Source organism: Oryctolagus cuniculus, chromosome 4 (assembly GCF_964237555.1).
Source record: "Oryctolagus cuniculus chromosome 4, mOryCun1.1, whole genome shotgun sequence".
NCBI lineage: Eukaryota > Metazoa > Chordata > Mammalia > Lagomorpha > Leporidae > Oryctolagus > Oryctolagus cuniculus.
This window is the reverse complement of record NC_091435.1, coordinates 105,234,121-105,253,220: the sequence shown is the minus strand read 5'-3', so window position 1 is coordinate 105,253,220 and position 19,100 is coordinate 105,234,121. Positions and strand designations below refer to the sequence as shown.

The following is a 19,100-nucleotide window of genomic DNA, read 5'->3' as shown; positions in this document are numbered from 1 at the left end:
TACAGGGGCCCAAGGACTTGGGCCATCTTCTACTGCTATCCCAGGCCATAGCAGAGAGCTGGATCAGAAGAGGAGCAGCCAGGACTAGAACCAGCGCTCATATGGGATGCCAGTGCTCCAAGCCAGGGCTTTAACCCACTGCGCCACAGCGCAGGTCCCTGGAGCATTTTCATCTCACAGAAGATGATTTTTTAATGCATGTGAATTCAAGGCAGTCAGATCAGTAAAATAAAAAATAGTTAATTTAGTGCATCCAACTAGTATTGAATAATTCCATATGATATTTTGGCAAAGACAAGCTAATATATAATTTTGAAAGACTCAGTTGAAGAAATTTTAGCTGGAGGTTGTTTCTAGAGGCTAATGGGCATGCTGTGAATGTTTTCTAACATTTAGCCAAATTTATAACTCTTGAAAATTTCAGAGCATTACTCTTAATTTCCTTCAGTTGCCTACTCAGTTTCTGCTGTTTCCTTGTTCTACGTCCTTTGTAACTCACTGTCTGTCCGTCCTAGAGAAGTATATGCCTTCCCATTATGAATTATTTCTTAACAAAGCATGGATTTTATTACATGGGTACATGGGTACCATATACAATGATAATTGATCTCTTTCCTCTTTGTGCTTAAGTGTACCAAATTTTGTATTCATTAATCTGTCATTTGAATTTGTAAATTTTAAGTATTTAAATCAGAATTCTAATAGAACAATGAAGAGTGGTCATTTTTACTAAATTCATGGGTGTAAAATCCAGGTGTGAGCACTCCAATTTACTACAGATACATGTGGAAAATAACTTTTTAAAAAATATTTATTTTATTTATTCAAACAACAGAGTTACAGAGAGAGATGGAGACCAGGAGAGGGAAAGAGGTCTTCCATCTGTTGGTTCACTCCCCAAATGGCCACAAGGGCCCGAGCTGAGCTGATCTGAAGCCAGGAGCTTCTTCTGGATCTCCTGCACGGGTTGAGGGGCCCAAGACTTGAGCCATCCTCTGCTGCTTTCCCAGGCAGTTTAGAAGGGAGCTGGATCACAAGCGGATCAGCTGGGACTCGAACTGACCCCCATATGGGATGATAGCTTTACAGGTTGGGGCCTTAACCCCGTGCATCACAGCGCTGGCCTGGAAAGTAACTCTTTAGTTAATATGGAATAAAGTGTTCTCATAGATTTTAGGCATATAGAATTTTTGTGCCAGTTTTCAAAAAAGAAATAATGGTTATGTAATATTGTGTGGAAACTCAGTGTTTTATGAGTAGGAAATCATGTGAACTTTCTGGAGGCTGTCAATCAATGGTTTATTCTTATTGATTGACATATTTCTTTTAACCATTATGTAAAGACTCTTCAATAAGTTAAGTAATCTTATTATTGCTTTCTTAATATAGCTGTCAAGCTTATACATTTAAAAATATAACATTTTATCAAGAGTCTTTCAAAAAGTAATAGTTTTATCATGCTTTTTTGTTATTAATTCCTTGCCATTATTTTTGGGCTAGTATGTCCTTTCAGACCATATCTATAGCTATTGATGCTACATTGTGATTCGCAAAAGAAAAATGAAAAAGAGGATTTATTATAGTGTTTGAATATATATAACCTTGTGAAAAATGTGTATATTATAACATGCAATTATAATTTTCCTCCAATAGGGAGTGTAGGCTAGCCTTCCACAAGGCATGTTGGTGATACTTCTATTTCTACCCACATTACCTTGAGTGCTATCTGGCCACATTTGTGGCTTTGAGCTGTAGATATGCACGTTGAAACAAATCCTTGATTAGCAAAGTCCCATACTGAGTTACAGTGCTGCTTCTCCTGGGTCCCTGCTGAGAATCATTGTGCAACAGTTTGTCTTGACAGGCAGTCCTATAAAAATGGAGTTTATCTGCTAAATTGCTTTGATATATTTTTGGATAGGTTTAAGCTTTGACACTTGCTGTATTGTCTTTTCTTTGGATATACAATAACTACATTTGCATTTACTGAAAGTGCTGTAGCAATTCCCACATCAAGGTAATCCCATGCCTCAGTGTTCTTTCAGAGTACATTCAAGATGTCATATTTTAGGATAAGTGAAGTAAAATTAATATCTTTTAATTATTAATAATTTAGAATATGTTTGAGGAAACCAGATCTGCCATAACTAGGCCAACTCGTTATGGCCAAATGCTAATTAATGTCCCTCTGTTTATCTAATCTACTGGTTTCCAAATTTTAATGTACATTAGAATTGCTTGGAGGACTGGTTAAAACAGATTGCTGGGCCCTATGTCCAGAATTTCTCATCTTTAGTCTGTAGAAATTTCTGAGATACTGTCTTTCCAACAAATTCCCTCACCTCCCACCCAAGCCTCCTGCCCCATTACCAACCTTAGGCTATATATTTTATAGAACTGTAGTGCTTAAAGCTGTGCCTCAGTCAAGATCTCTCCTGAGAATGACATGCTAACATGGGAAAACCACTGTGCTAATCTATCTATAGGTTGGCAAACTTAATTCTGCAACAGACCAGATAGTAAATATTGCAGACTTTGGAACACATCCTGTTGCAGCTACTCAATCCACTCTTATAGCAGAAAAGCAGCCATAAAAAAATACATGCATGCACAGGCACAGCTGTGTCTGAATAAAATTTTATTTACAAAAGCAGAAGCAGGCTAAATTTGAACCTTAGTTTTCAATCCCTGACCTAATTCAACAACAGCCTGTATCTTTCTTAACTCACAAGCCATCTGTATCCAAATAGGAACCAGGAATTATGTGCCCAACTTTAAACCATGTTCTTGTGAGTGATATGTAAGTAAAAGTCTTCAAGAGATTAGTTTAGCATAGTATAGTCTTGAAACAATTTGAAAAAATCTACATACCTAAACTGGGATACATTTCATGATTTAGATGATTCTTGGAGGGCGAGTAGAAGCTAAGCAAGAGTGCAGAATAAATGTTCTAGAAAGGCAAAGAAACAAGAGAAATGTTATGGAGAGGATACAGGGTATTTTTCCGAAGAATAGTGAGGATATCCATGAAATGGAAATGATTATGAAACAATGTGTTGCATCACAAACACCATTTACTAATATTTGTTGTGCATACTCTATACATTAGCCCAGTGACAGGTCTTGGGAATACATGCTAACTAAGGCAGTAGTCCTTGCCTTAGGAGGCTCAGTGGTCAATCAAGATGTTAAAGTATCCCAAATTTATATACAGATATTTGGCTTGATATATTTAGTTTATGATGGGTTCCAATAGCTCTAAATTGAAAATGAAGTTTATGTGATGGACAGAGGGAATTCTTATTAGTTCTTGATCAGAAGAATGGCTTGAAGAAAATTATTTTAGGAAAAGCCCATTATCTTCCTCTATAAACTAATAAAATGATAACTGTGTCAAAACAATTGTTATTAATCCCAAAGGAATTTTGCTAATTTGCAAATAAGCATGCATTGGATTGGGTTGGGTTTTTGTCTCAAATTTATGTGTTGAAAAGTTTCTATCAAGCAATCAACATTAAAGATATTTTTCAAAGTGAACCATTTTGCCCAAGGATATACCAATTAAATGACTCTGTATATGAAAAAGCAAATACAGAAGTAAACTCTCCATAGCCAAGTGGGGTTTTCTTTTTTGAGATTTTATTGTTAAAATATTAGATGAAAGAACTACATGGAGTATATAAAATAGAAGAAATACCTAGTGAAAGCTACTGGTGGATGTTGGTATGATATTCTAGTCAGATAATTGATTTCTTTTGTGTTCCATTATACTTTGTGTAATATTTGAAAGGTCCACAGGAACTAATTTAGGAAAATTTCTGTGAGAACTTGAATCATGCCTTGAATAATGCATTTCAATAACAAGAAACTAGAGTTCATTTCATTTAGCAAATAGAATGTTTAATATGAAGTTAGAAGAAGCAAGGATTGGTTAAAATCATTATGTTAGACAAGATGACATATGAATCTTCAGCTATCTAACCCAATCTGTGCAGCTTGATGTTTAATCAAATGCAAGGATGCAGATGGCAGCATGCCATTTTTCTCCAGTTAGATGCCAAGAGAAAGATAAGAAGGAAAGTCCCATATGACTTAGCGTTTCTTGTGATTTGTAGTTGGGATACGTCAGTCTCTTTGTGAACATGCCTATTCCCTTTTTGTTATAGCTCTTTCTTCATTTTCAATGTTGTGGGAGTACAGTAGCCCACATTCGTATTAACTTTATAATTGATTTTTTACACACACTTGAATAGAATCATGAAGCACTGAAAAGGTGACAACTGAGTAGTGACCTTAAGTCTGCCCCATTTCATAGTTCCTTTGTTGTCTACAAAGGAAATATTCCTAAGTATTTTGAATTTTGTATATGTGCTTGTGTGTCTATAGTGATGATACAATATTAATTTTTGAAATAGTTTTCTTTAATATATTCACTTTTTGGGATATTATAACAAAAATGCCAGAGCCTGAGTGGCTTAAACATACAGAAATTCCTCATAGTCTAAGAACAAGATGCCAGCTGATTTGGTTCCTGCTGAGGGCTGGCTTACAGATTTGGTTGCTGCTGTGTCTTCACATGGCCAAGCTCAAACTCAAGCTTCCTGGCCCCTTTTATAGAGCACAAATCTCATCATGAACACTCCAGGTCTCATCTAAATTCAGTTGCCTCCAGTGAATGCATGCCTACCTGCCATAGCATTGGAGGTGTTAAGGCTTCTACATATGCATTTTGGGAGAATGTAAGCAATCAATCAATGACATTTTAGCATAAATTAGTCTAGAAAGCTTATTTTAATTCATGTATTAGCTACGTTAGGGTCCTCTTATCAAAAGAGTCTGATATATTGAGAAAAGAAAGAATTGAGGGATACTTCTGAGTTAGTGAGTCTACAGGGTATACCTTAAACATTTTTTTTTTTCTGAAAGCAGGAGTCTAAAATTTGAAGTATTATTTTACTTTCATTGACAACTTTTGACACATTATTATTTTTTATAATGCAAAACTTAAGTAAGATGGGAGATTTTGAAATGAGGTAGAAGGAAAATTAAGAAAGCAAAGAGAAAGTAAACTAAACTAACATAAGGGCGAGAATTTCTTTTTCCTAGTTAGAAGTTTATACATTACTGCAAGTTGACTTGATAGAATAAAACAGTATCAGTTTATATGACATAGGCAATTTTAAAATATAAAAATACTTTATAGCTTTTAAATGTCTCAAAGCAAATACAAAAATGTAAAAATAAAGAGGGTGAAGTAAAAAATAAGCAGCTTTATAGCTGGTGGTATTATTACCTACCATCACAGCCCATTAATATGAAATGTAGAATAGTGAATCTTGGCATCAGTAGATACAAAATAAAAAGAATCAGTGTCTTAAAATACAATGTAATGATATCAGTCATTTATTAAGTATCTAGGACTTGTTGGGCAACATGCTGGGCACATCACCTATAATGTCTCCAATTCTCATAGTAGTTCTGCAAGTTACCTATTTTGTTGCCAATTGTAAGGGTAATAATTGGGATTTTAAAGTGTTACTGAGTTAACAACAGTCACATATATGTTCTGTAGTAGATTCAGGCTTTCAGTCCTAGATGTACTCTTTCTTATGCATATCTCTTATATTGGTTAGCCCTCTTCCCAAAAGGATAAAAAGTTGCTTAATTCTGGTTATGCCTCTTCTGCTTTATCTTCTGTTTAGTAAGAATGCCATTTATGCTTGCTAAATTAATATTCAAAGTAAAAATTTAAAAGTGAAATCAAGAGATAAAAATGTGTATTTGTGCATATACCCTGGAATAGGTATATATTTGTCCTTGAGATATAGTGTGCATATATTTGTCCTTGAGATATAGTGTGTGCTCTTAAAAATCTATTTATATATTCTTGACTTCAATAACCGATGAATTTCCATATGCTTATATTATAAAGAAACTGAGAAAATAACACTAAAAAGCATCTGATGAAGGATAAAATGCAGATGCCAACTGAAAAATGATGTGATAGAGTTACCAATTTAAATTTATTACCTCTGGTTTTTGATTTATGAACAGGAAATGAGATTTGATTATTAAGCACCTGGATGAAGAGCTTGGGTTCAGATTGCCAGTCTCCTGTAATCTACAAAGACCTTCCAGTTGTACTACGATCATTCAATTGAAGTAAGACCTAATTACTTTAATCAGAATTTAAGATTTTGTTCTTGAATCAACATTAAATAGGTGATTTGGTTTATTTCTATGGTTTGCAAATAGCTGTTAATTTTGAAATAAGAAGCATAATGCAGGCCTTGTTCTTTGGCAATATTTTATGTATTAGAATATCTATTCCTTTTTTTGCTTAATGGACTTGAGCTCATTTTGTTTGGATAATATTATATACATATATGTTTTAATTTCTGTGTTGCTTTTGAAATTGGCACAATCTCTTTGACTTATGTTTATTAATTCTTTTAACACAACTGTAAATCTTATAGTAACCAAAGAAATAATCTCATTTTTAAAGTTTAAGTTGGCCCACTGATTTAAATTAAAAATGACAACAATAATGCAGTTTGTGGCACAATGCAATATGGCCATACATTAATTTTTATATATAAATTTGCCTATTTTTAGAGCATTTTCTGTAAATGGTCACACATAGACTGTGAACTTCCATTTAGGTATTAGAGTTTAGACATACCCTAAAGAAAGTCTATAGTTCTTCATAGAAAACCCGAGCTTGGGTGATGATACTAGTGTGTGATTGAAATGCTTTTTTCTGTAGAATGCTAGCTGTCATCAGGGTTCAAATGCTGATTCAGGCTTCCTATACACTGCTTTCCAAGGTATGGATAATGTAAAGGCCCAATAATTAAGGCACAGATTCCAAGAGGTAGGGAATACAAGCAGACTCAGCCTGGACACCAACATCATTTAGGAAACCTGTAACCTTTCTAAATATCCCTTCCCAGCCAAATTTAAGAGGTTAGTATAGATCAGGGAACAGGGTCAAATTCATGTGCCTTGAAGTGTCAGGCAAATAATGCAAATTTATATAGTGATCAGGGTATAGAGGCAGTGCCTCTTTTAAAGTCAGTTGGATTCAAGTATTTTAAAGTGGACAAAGAAATAAATTTATGAAGAAACAGAAAAGGGATGGAGGCAATAGGAGGGTTGTATTTGGTCACTGAATGGAATAAATTCTAAGGTCATTTCCACCTCAATATATGGCCATGAAATTTTGTTATTGAATAAAACACTATCTTGTGTAGCATCTGTTAAGCTCTATTTGTGTTCTCATTTTGTAATTATATGTACATAACTGAAATGAAAATAAATAGTTTCAGAGTTTAATTTCTCTGAATTTTATAGTAGAAATAGAGGAAAAAGTGTTTTTTTCCCACACTAAAATCTCATGTTTACATGTTTATTCAGTTTAATATTTTTATGAGGGTTTTTTTTATTTTTTGACCTGGAATGAGAACTTTGAATCCAGTACCATATCTAAGAATAAAATCTAGCCTGCAGATTACCGGTGGGCAACCTCTTTCTTAATTGCTATTTTCACCAAAAAATTATGTGGAACACCTGAAGTACCAAACCACTAGTTGGGAACTAGTTTTATGATTTTAAAGAAGAATTTAGGAATTATAGGTTTTCAAAATTAGTATGTTAACAAATACTTAATGAAAATGGTAATAATAATTAATATTTTAATAAAAATGGTACTTCAGGTAAAAATAAATGAAATTTGTGGTTTAATTATGTTTCCTAGCACAGTTTCCTAGCTTTATCAGTTATTACTCTTCTGTTTTTTCCTTTTATAGCAATGGCATATATTTGTTCCTTTTTATCAATTTTACTGCCTTTAAAACCTATGTGTTAGCTGAGAATTAATACATTTTATCAGATGCTTATGGCAGTTAGGCAAGAGGCCTAGTATAAGATGGGAAGTAGGCCAAGTCAATATATGTTTGAGTTCTTGTCTATTTTCTTTGATGCAGTTTAAATCAGAATGTAAGTATACAAGAAAATTGAACCAGACTGTAGGGATTCACAATGTATCCTAATGATAAATAGAAAATTGAAAGAAACATTTATGTTTATACCTTCAGTTTAGCTCTTCTATCACAGTCTTCTTTTTTAATAACTTTATTACTCATATAGATTTTCATTTAATGATCATTTGCATTGTTAATGAATTCAGATAACTTCAAGTATGAACCATTTTGAGAATGAACATAAATATGGTGCATGCTGCATCTCTCAGGTGTTTCTCTTCATTCAGTGGTGGAAACTGTTACTGCCTTGTGATATATGAACATAATGTCAATGTTTCAAGAAGCTTATGTATTAGATGTTATAGTCCAGTTAGGTTGTAAGGAGTATTTGCAGTGCTCAAACTGATTAAAACTGTTTAGACCTCTTCCTTTGTTAATTCACAGCACCCTGTATTAGCAAAAAGTATCAGCTCTTTTTTAAATACCCAGAATGTCCTCTGAACTCTCCAAACATTGTGGGAAATCATAACCATGAAAGTGGAAATGTTAGCAGTTAGGGTAAAGCTATATAAGGAGATTTTAATAGTGGTGTCACATTTTATCCTATGAAGTTGGTTTTTTTTTTAATTTTTTTTAAATTTTTTTTTATTTTTTTTAAACTTTTATTTAATGAATATAAATTTCCAAAGTACGACTTATGCATTACAATGGCTTCCCCCCCATACCGTCCTTCCCACCCACAACCCTCCCCTTTCCCACTCCCTCTCCCCTTCCATTCACATCAAGATTCATTTTCGATTATCTTAATATACAGAAGATCAGCTTAGTATACCTTAAGTAAGGATTTCAACAGTTTGCTCCCACACAGAAACATAAAGTGAAAAATAATAGATGATTTTTTTTTAAATGATGATGGAATCAGAGCAGACCTATTGTCATGTTTAATCCCAGTGAGAGTCAAGTTGGGAATTGATAATTTCTTTTCTTTTTTTTTTTTTTTTTACAGAGGATCAGTTTAGTATACATTAAGTAAGGATTTCAACAGTTTGCACCCCCATAGAAACACAAAGTGAAATATATTGTTTGAGTACTCGTTATAGCATTAAATCTCAATGTACAGCACATTAAGGATAGAGATCCTACACGAGGAGTAAGTGCACAGTGACTCCTGTTGTTGACTTTACAAATTGACACTCCTGTCTATGGCATCAGTAATCTCCCTATGCTCCAGTCATGAGTTTCCAAGGCTATGGAAGCCCTCTGAGTTCTCCGACTCTTATCTTGTTTAGACAAGGTCATAGTCAAAGTGGAGGTTCTCTCCTCCCTTCAGAGAAAGGTACCTCCTTCTTTGATGACCTGTTCTTTCCACTGGGATCTCACTCACAGAGATCTTTTGCCAGAGTGTCTTGGCTTTCCATGCCTGAAATACTCTCATGAGCTTTTCAGCCAGCTCCGAATGCCTTTAGGGCTGATTCTGAGGCCAGAGTGCTATTTAGGACATCTGCCATTCTATGAGTCTGCTGAGTATCTCACTTCCCATGTTGGATCACTCTCCCCTTTATTTACTCCATTGGTTAGCGTTAGCAGGTACTAGACTTGTCTATGTGCTCCCTTTGACTCCCAGTCCCTCCACCATGACCAACTGTGAACTGAAACTGATCACCTGGAACAGTGAGATGGTATTGGTACATGCCACCTCGATGGGATTGAATTGGAATCCCCTGGTATGCTTCCAACTCCACCACTTGGGGCAAGTCAGCCTGAGCATGTCCCAAATTATACATCTCTTCCCTCTCCCGTTCCCACTCCCATGTTCAACAGGGATCACATTTCAGTTAATTTTCAACACTTAAGAATAACTGTGCATCAATTACAGAACTAAACCAGTCATATTAAGTAGAACAGATAAAAAAACTACTAAGAGGGATAATGTATTAAGTTGTTCATTAACAATCAGGGCTATGCTGATCAAGCCACTGTTTCCCATAGTGTCCACCTCACTCCAACAGGTTTCCCTCTTGGTGTTCAGTCAGTCGTCACCGATCAGGGAGAACATATGGTATTTGTCCCTTTGGGACTGGCTTATTTCACTCAGCATGATGTGTTCCAGATTCCTCCATTTTGTTGCAAATGACTGGATTTCGTTGTTTCTTACTGCGGTATAGTATTCTAAAGAGTACATATCCCATAATTTCTTTATCCAGTCTATCGTTGATGGGCATTTAGGTTGGTTCCAGGTCTTAGCTATTGTGAATTGAGCTGCAATAAACATTAGGGTGCAGACCTCTTTTTTGTTTGCCAATTTAAATTCCTTTGGGTAAATTCCAAGGAGTGGGATGGCTGGGTCGAACGGTAGGGTTATCTTCAGGTTTCTGAGGAATCTCCAGACTGACTTCCATAGTGGCTTGACCAGTTTGCATTCCCACCAACAGTGGGTTAGTGTCCCTTTTTCCCCACATCCTCTCCAGCATCTGTTGTTGGTAGATTTCTGCATGTGAGCCATTCTAACTGGGGTGAGGTGAAACCTCATTGTGGTTTTGATTTGCATTTCCCTGATTGCTAATGACCTTGAACATTTTTTCATGTGCCTGTTGGCCATTTGGATTTGCTCTTTTGAAAAATGTCTATTGAGGTCCTTGGCCCATCTCTTAAGTGGGTTGTTGGTTTTGTTTTTGTGGAGTTTCTTGATCTCTTTGTAGATTCTGGTTATTAACCCTTTATCTGTTGCATAGTTTGCAAATATTTTTTCCCATTCTGTCGGTTGTCTCTTCACTCTCCTGACTGTTTCTTTTGCAGTACAGAAACTTCTCAATTTGATGCAATCCCAATAGTTGATTTTGGCTTTGACTGCCTGTGCCTCCCGGGTCTTTTCCAGAAATTCTTTGCCTGTGCCAATATCTTGAAGGGTTTCTCCAATGTTCTCTAGTAACTTGATGGTGTCAGGTCGTAGATTTAGGTCTTTAATCCATGTTGAGTGGATTTTTGTGTAAGGTGTAAGGTAGGGGTCTTGCTTCATGATTCTGCACGTGGAAATCCAATTTTCCCAGCACCATTTATTGAATAGACTGTCCTTGCTCCAGGAATTAGTTTTAAATCCTTGATCAAATATAAGTTGGCTGTAGATGTTTGGGTTGATTTCTGGTGTTTCAATTCTGTTCCATTGGTCTATCCATCTGTTTCTGTACCAATACCATGCTGTTTTGATTACAACTGCCCTGTAGTATGTCCTGAAATCTGGTATTGTGATGCCTCCGGCTTTGTTTTTGTTGTACAAGATTGCTTTAGCTATTCGAGGTCTCTTGTGCCTCCATATGAATTTCAGCACCATTTTTTCCAGATCTGAGAAGAATGTCTTTGGTATCTTGATTGGGATTGCATTGAATCTGTAAATTGCTTTTGGGAGAATGGACATTTTGATGATATTGATTCTTCCAATCCATGAGCATGGAAGATTTTTCCATTTCTTGGTATCCTCTTCTATTTCTTTCTTTAAGGTTTTGTAATTTTCATCGTAGAGATCTTTAACGTCTTTGGTTAAGTTTATTCCAAGGTATTTGATTGTTTTTGTAGCTATTGTGAAAGGGAGTTTTAAAAAGAATTTGTAAAAAAAAAAAGAATTTGTAAAAATTTTTAAAAACTACTAGTAGTTTCTTGTCTCTACTACTTATCAGTGTTTCTGAAACTAAGACCCCTCAGATGCGAATTCCTTTTGTGCTAGGAAAGATGTTCAGATATCTACTTAACAAAGTTCACCCTTCACATTTGACAGTTATTAGTCATGGCTTTCAAATGAAGTGCTTAATTAAATCCAAAGTGCCATTGGTTTTAATAACCCAGAAAGCATGAGTATGAGTTAAATTTAAAAAAAAAAAAATAAAGACACTGTTTAAGACTACTGTAGCTCTTGTGTGAATATTGCAATTGTTTGAAAAATTTATAAAATATTCTTATTATCAAAATCCAATTTAAGGTTTAATGAGGCAGGAAAGTTGAGATGTTCACAAAGAAGCCAGAATAATAACAGTAAAAATTTAGCCACAGTTTAGTGCAATCTAACCAAAATTTTATGGTCAATTAGATTAGATTGTGTTAAACAGTGGCACACTACAAAAGTAATTAGGGATCACATATTAATGAATGACTGGATGCTGAGGCTAGTTAAAGGCATTTTTTGCTTAGATGTGACACTTTTTCTAGTCTCGTTTGACTCTGGTAGATAGTTATCTCAACTTTTATTTTTCTTGGGAAGATTCTTCATAAACTGCTTAGTAAATGTAATTTGTCCTTAAATTTGCTCTTTACTCTTTTATTTTTCTTAAGCAGCAGTCTTTGCTTAGGATACAACACCAATAGAAAAATAAAATAACGTAAAATAAATTTGAAAAGCAGGGCAGTTTAGTAATATAAGCACAACAATTCAATTGGAAAATAAAATCTGGCATTCTTACACAGTCCTTTGACACTCAGGACCTGTGGATTTCTGACCCAATGCCTGTAAAGAGTCTTGCTGATATTCTAATTCCTATCCATAGGAGAAAAATAAGGAAGCAAACCAATAATAAATCTTGATTGTTGTTTACAGCCCTTGTGTCTATAGTGTTTTTTTCTTCTTACGGTTTCTTACCATTTGTAAAATTCTTAGTGGAAGTTTAAGCTTATAATTATAAAATAAACTGAAAGTGTGTCATTGTAAAAATGCAAACAAAGAATAAGAAAAGAAGGAGGAAGGAGGGTAGTGGTATGGGCAGGAGGGAGTATAGGGTAGGAAGTATGACTATGCTCTTAAATGTATATGACATATTTGAAATTTGTTCACCTTATATAAACAAAAAAATTGAAAAAAACTTGAAGTATTTTTTATAATCTGTCCTTAAAATGACCACATCCCATTGCAATTTCATCTAAATTATATTTTTCTAGTTAATCTACTCATTTTGAGATGTTTTGTTAGGAGACACACACTTTTTTGTTTACAATGCATATTGATATCTCACTGAAAAAATTTTCATTTAAACTGTATCATGCAATTTACTAATGTAAAAGCAAATGTTATTTAAATAAATACTTATAATTTATTGTGCTATATCTAGTAGAAATAGTAACTTTATTTCTAAAAACCTATCCTTGATTCTGAAATTATATTAAATCAGTTTTTAAGAGTGTTGTACTCCTCTAAGAAGTCAAACTTGCAATAGTTTCTTTTCTAATGAAATAAAAGAACAGCATGCATGTAGTGAATAGCAAATTAACCAGTAAGAGCTAAGCAATATATAAAAGGAGAGTAACCTAAGTCATTAACTTTGAGCTGTCTCTTGTCCAACTTCATAAATTTTATGAGGCTGTTATATGTATACTTCTTAATATAAATTTGAAACCAACTTTTAACCATATTAGTCAACTTTTAACCGTATTAATCCATTTGGAAGCAATTTGTTTAGTACTTAATGCTGAAAACTATCTTTACACAAGTGGTTTCCATTTCCTTATATAACTGGCATGAATCTGTAGCATTTCCTTGCAAATCTGACATATGAGCTCTTGTTAACTTACTCGGTATGAATTCTTTTGTGTGCATGAACAGCCTTCTTCTCTTTGGTACATCTTTTTATATTTTTACCTAAGAGAACTATTTCTAAAATTGATTATTTCAAGTCAAATATTCACCTTTGAATAAATCATCGTTGTACTGCTGCAAAACTCATTTTCCTATTTCTTTTCTCCTTTCAAATAACATATTTGTACCACATATCACATGTTAATTTTTTAAAAAAAAATACAAGTCTTTGCAAAAAGTAAAAGTAAAATAAGAAAGGAAGGAAGGAGCAGAGGAGGAAGTAGAGTGTAAGTATGATTATGTTCTTGAAATTATATATATGAAATACATGAAGTTTGTTCCTTTTATATAAATAAAAATTGAAAAAATTGATATAAGAATTATTCAAAGTTAATATTTAAATATTTATGATGAGCTTATTATGTTACAATATATATTGGGTAGTGGGGGAACAAAAATAAATATGGTACAATATTTTTCCTCAAGCTATTCTGCTTAGTGAGCTTACAACTAATTGCAATATAGCATGACATAATGATAAAGTGAGAATGTAAAATGTAACTCAAAGGTTATAATTGTGTAAAACTCTGTTTCTTATATAGATCCAGGTCAGTGTTGGGCTTCAGATCCAAATACCTGAGTGGTCAATATTTTAGAGCACCAACTTGTTAGATCAGTTGTTTGTCAACCAGTTCTTTTGCTTTTATAAATTTATCATATTGACTATTGCTGTATAAAATAACTATCATTAAAAAAGCCTCCAGGGCTGGTGCCGTGGCTCAATAGGCTAATACTCCACCTGTGGCACCAGCACCCTGGATTCTAGTCCCGGTCGGGGCGCCGGATTCTGTCCTGGTTGCTCCTCTTCCAGTCCAGCTCTCTGCTGTGGCCCAGGAAGGCAGTAGAGGATGGGCCAAGTGCTTGGGCCCTGCACCCCATGGGAGACTGGGAGAAGCACCTGGCTCCTGGCTTCGGATCAGCTCAGTGTGCCTGCCTCAGTGTGTAGGCCGCAGCGCCCACTGGGGAGTGAACCAATGGAAAAGGAAGACCTTTCTGTCTGTCTCTCTCTCTCACTGTCCACTCTGCCTGTCAAAAAATAAAAAATAAAAAATAAAATAAAATAAAAAGCCCCCAGAGCATATTGTATGTAATTATATGTCCAAACTCTCCTTATTTCAGGGAATATGGTTTTAAAGCAGAGAGGTAATTGAACTTGTAAAATTAAAATTGGATCCCAAATAAAAGTACAGTTTTAATAATGAAACTGAAAAAGTCTTGATATGGTTACCTTTTTATAAGTAACAATTTTTGGAGTGTGTGAGTCTGCCGAAAATTTCACATCAACCAACTTTAGTACTTTCAGGTCATTAATTTTTTTTTTTTTTTTTTAGATTTCTGTACTCAAAGTTCATTGAACTGGTTTGAGAAACAACATGTAGTGCCTATATTATTTTAGTCTTTCTTCTTTAACATAGTTAATGTAAAGTAATCCTGTACAGTAAGAATTGATTCTACAATGCCATATCCAGGATTCTAAAATCAATGGATGCACGTCTCTTACATAAAATTGTATACCAGTATTTGTATAGGACCTATGCACAACTTCTTTTAAAGTATCTTTACTTATAATACCCAGTACAATGTAAATAATATATAACTGGTTATCATTCTGTCTTATTTTGGGAATAATGGCAAGAAAAAAGTCTTAATAGGTATTTATATTTATACTCATATATATAAATATTTACATGTATATTTCATATAGATAAAATATATATTTATATATAGTATTTATCTTTATATATTATATATTATATTATATCATCATCTAGATTTTATATAAAGAGTGTTGTACTCCTCTCAGAAGTCAAACTTGTGATAGTTTCTTTCCTAATGAAATAAAAGAACAGCATGCATGTAGTGAAATAGCAAGTCAACTAGTAAGAGCTATGCAATATGTAAAAGGAGAGTAATCCTAAGTCGTTAACTTTGACTTGTCTCTGTCCAACTTCAATAATAAATAATATAACACAATAAAATAAATAATATAGGCACTACATGTTGTTTCTCAAACCAGTTCAATAAACTTTGAGTACAGCAACATCTAGATTTACATATAAATATATATATCTTTATAAAATATATAGATAAATACTATATATATATTTCTTTTCTGAGTATTTTTGATCCATGTTTGAATCTTTAGATGCAGAACCTATGGCTATGGGAGACAACTATATTCCCAAATTAAGGTAGAATATTGTTCTAGTCCAATACTTTGAAAACGCATTTATGATTGGCTAGCATTTTAACACCTTTTCCATAGCCAGTTACAATGATAGTATCCTATAGACCCCTGTCTTAAAGAGGACATATTTTTTCAATACTATGAAGTTAAAAATCTCTTGAAGTACCTTTACACATTTAAAGGAAACTAAAAAATAAATAGCAACTTTCGTGATGAAATCCTCAATATTACAAGTATGCAGATCCTACCACCCTTTAATAGTGGAGTATATAAGTATAGAAGGCATTTAGCAGGACATATCTTTGCATTTTTTAGCCAGAATTTTATAGACTGACAAGGAGCTGTCAAAATTTATATAGACATTGTCTGCCAAATATTCAGATTTGATGAATGTGGTAGGCAGAGCAGTGTCCTCATAGACATTCAAGTCCTGATTCCTGGAACCTGTGAATCTGTTTTTTTATACTACAAAAGGGAAATTAAAGGAGCAGATGGAATTAAGGTTGCTAAACAGTTTACTATGAACTAGAGAGAATACCCTGGGCTAAAGGCAATCCCAAGACCTTTAAATGTAGAACATGGAGTCAGAAGATTGACTATCAGAATGTTGTGATATATGAGATCCGGCTGGTAATCTTCTGCTTGGTCCTCCAGAAATGAATTCAGCCTATCTGGTATCTCGATTTTTAACCCTGACACCTTGGTTTTAATCCAGTAAAATACATTATAGAATTCTGATCTCCAAAACTGTTTGAGAGTAAATTTATATTGTTTTAAACACTGTGTTTGTATTAGTTTGCAACAGAATTTAATTTAGACAGAATGTCAGCATTTTTCGTTTTACACTTTCTGTGTTTTTGTAAAATACTTATTAAAATCTAGAAGATGACCCGGGTCATCAAAGAAGGAGGTACCTTTCTCTGAAGAGAGGAGAGAACTTCCACTTTGACCATGGCCTTGTCTAAATATGATCAGAGTCAGTGAACTCAGGGGGCTTCCATAGCCTTGGCAGCTCATGACAAGAGCCTAGGGTGATTATTGAGGCCATAAACAAGAGTGTCAATTTGTTAAGTCAACAACAGGAGTCACTGTGCACTTACTCCCCATGTAGGATCTTTGTCCTTAGTGTGCTGTACATTGAGATTTAATGCTATAACTAGTACTCAAACAGTATTTTTCACTTTATGTTTCTGTGTGGGAGCAAACTGTTGAAATCTTTACTTAATGTATGCTAAACTGATCTTCTGTATATAAAGAGAATCGAAAATGAATCTAGATATGAATGGAAAGGGAGAGGGAGTGGGAAAGGGGAGGGTTGCGGGTGGGAGAGAAATTATGGGGGGGAAGCCATTATAATCCATAAGCTGTACTTTGGAAATTTATATTCATTAAATAAAAGTTAAAAAAAAAAAGAAAAAAATCTAGAAGATGATTTGAAGGTTGTTTTCAAATTAAATGCTCAACAACCAAAGGAAACAGTTTTTCATTGTTGCAGTGATTTGACATATCATTTAATGTACTGTAAATATGTGATTGTAAATATGCTGTGAATAAATTGGATCTACAATGTAATGGACCAACACATCTATTTTCAAAATTTCCCCTTCAGTTTAGACCTTGTCTAAATAAGATCAAAGTCTGCAAACTCAAAGGACTTATATAGCATTGGCAACTCATGACTAGAGCCTAGGGAGATTTCTGACGCCATAAACAAGAGTGTCAAATTGTTAAGTCAACAACAGAAGTCACTGTGTACTTACTTCTCAGGTGGGATCTGTCCTTAATGTGTTGTCCAATGTGAATTAATGCTATAGCTAGTACTGAAACAGTATTTTACACTTTATGTTCTGTGTGGGTGCAAACTGATGAAATCTTTACTTAATATATACTAAATGCATCTTCTGTATATAAAGATAATTGAAAATGAATCTTGATGTGAATGGAATGGGAGAGGGAGCAGGAGATGGGAGGGATGTGAGTGGGAGGGAAGTTATGGGAGGGAAAAAGCCATTGTAATCCATAAGCTGTACTTTAGAAATTTATATTTACTAAATAAAAGTTTAAAAAAAATAAAAAGCAATATTTTATTTATTTTAAAAGCAGTGATAGAAACAAAGAAAGAGACAGAGAGAGAGAAAAAGAGACAGACAGAGATCTTGTATCCATGCTCCTCAGATTCCCTCAACAGTCTGTGCTGGGCCAGGCTGAGCCAAGCGAAAGCCATCATCTACCACATGGGTAGCAGAGACCCAAATAGTAAAGGCATCACCTGCTTTCTCACATGGTGTGCATTAACTAGAAGCTGGAATTAGGAAGAGCTGGGAAATACAACCAGTACTCCAAAATGGGATGTGTGCATTCTAAGCAGTGTCTAAACTGCTATTCCAAATGCCCACCCCTGATTCATATTCTTAACCATTGAATTATGATGTCATGAGTGTGGGTATACTGAACTCCTCCATTAGGTCAGAAATGTGGTCGAATTAAGATCCAGCAAAGTTTCATTATCCCCTTATAATCATGATATTACCAATATATTATTTAATAAAAAATTTTTGAACTGTCTCTTTTATTCAGATCCCAAACATATACAGGTCTGCTTTTTGAATAATGTGACATATTACCAAAGAATTTAAGAGAGTGAGGGACATACAGCTGCTTATAAGAAATGGGATATATTTCTGTTTCTGATGAGTATTAGGAATTTTTCCTTGTAGTACTAATTGTATAGAACCACAAGTTGAATTAAAACCACAAATTTTAATCAAATTTTAAGATGTTTACCTGACATATAATAGATTTTCTAAGCAGAATACCTGCTCTGCCTTCTTTTTCTTTTAACATCTGTAATTTCACTTGCTAACCATGTTACCAAATATTAATCTGAATAGCTAGCTCTTTGTTATCACAGTTTCTCAGTGGTAACTTTGTTCATTGGTCTATTGTGTAAGCAGAGGTTCTGAACCCATAGCCTGCTGTGCTTATTGATCTACTTTTTAATAATTCCATATCGGGCAGTCACATGACTCATGAAGAGTCTGTGAGAGAAGCACACACATTATGATCAGCAGGAGATTGAAGTAGCCATGCACTTAGAGACTTTGCTAAGAATTTTAGCCTTGTCTGTGTTCCATAGGATGATTGTGAAGTACCACAGTGAGACTTTTAAACAAATCAAAATTACAGCTTTCTTGCTCTAAAATATAAATGTTTCTTTAAGGAATCATTTTGGTGTTTGCCTCAGGTTGTTTTCCCTTTTAGTGTACTAGGATGAGAAATTTTCTAAATCCAAATTAGCTGATTAGCCAAGCAGTAT

At 34.3% G+C, this 19,100-nt stretch overlaps 1 protein-coding gene across 7 annotated transcripts in view; it reads left to right on the top strand.

Annotated features, from left to right (window-relative positions):
- Positions 1-19,100, top strand: part of NAALADL2 (N-acetylated alpha-linked acidic dipeptidase like 2) — a 1,435,315-nt gene that overhangs the window by 306,709 nt on the left and 1,109,506 nt on the right. For all 7 annotated transcript variants that reach the window (XM_070072500.1, XM_070072494.1, XM_070072497.1 and 4 more), the window contains one exon: positions 6,055-6,162. The gene's annotated coding sequence lies outside the window, so the exon portion shown is untranslated. The remainder of the gene's footprint in view (positions 1-6,054; positions 6,163-19,100) is intronic.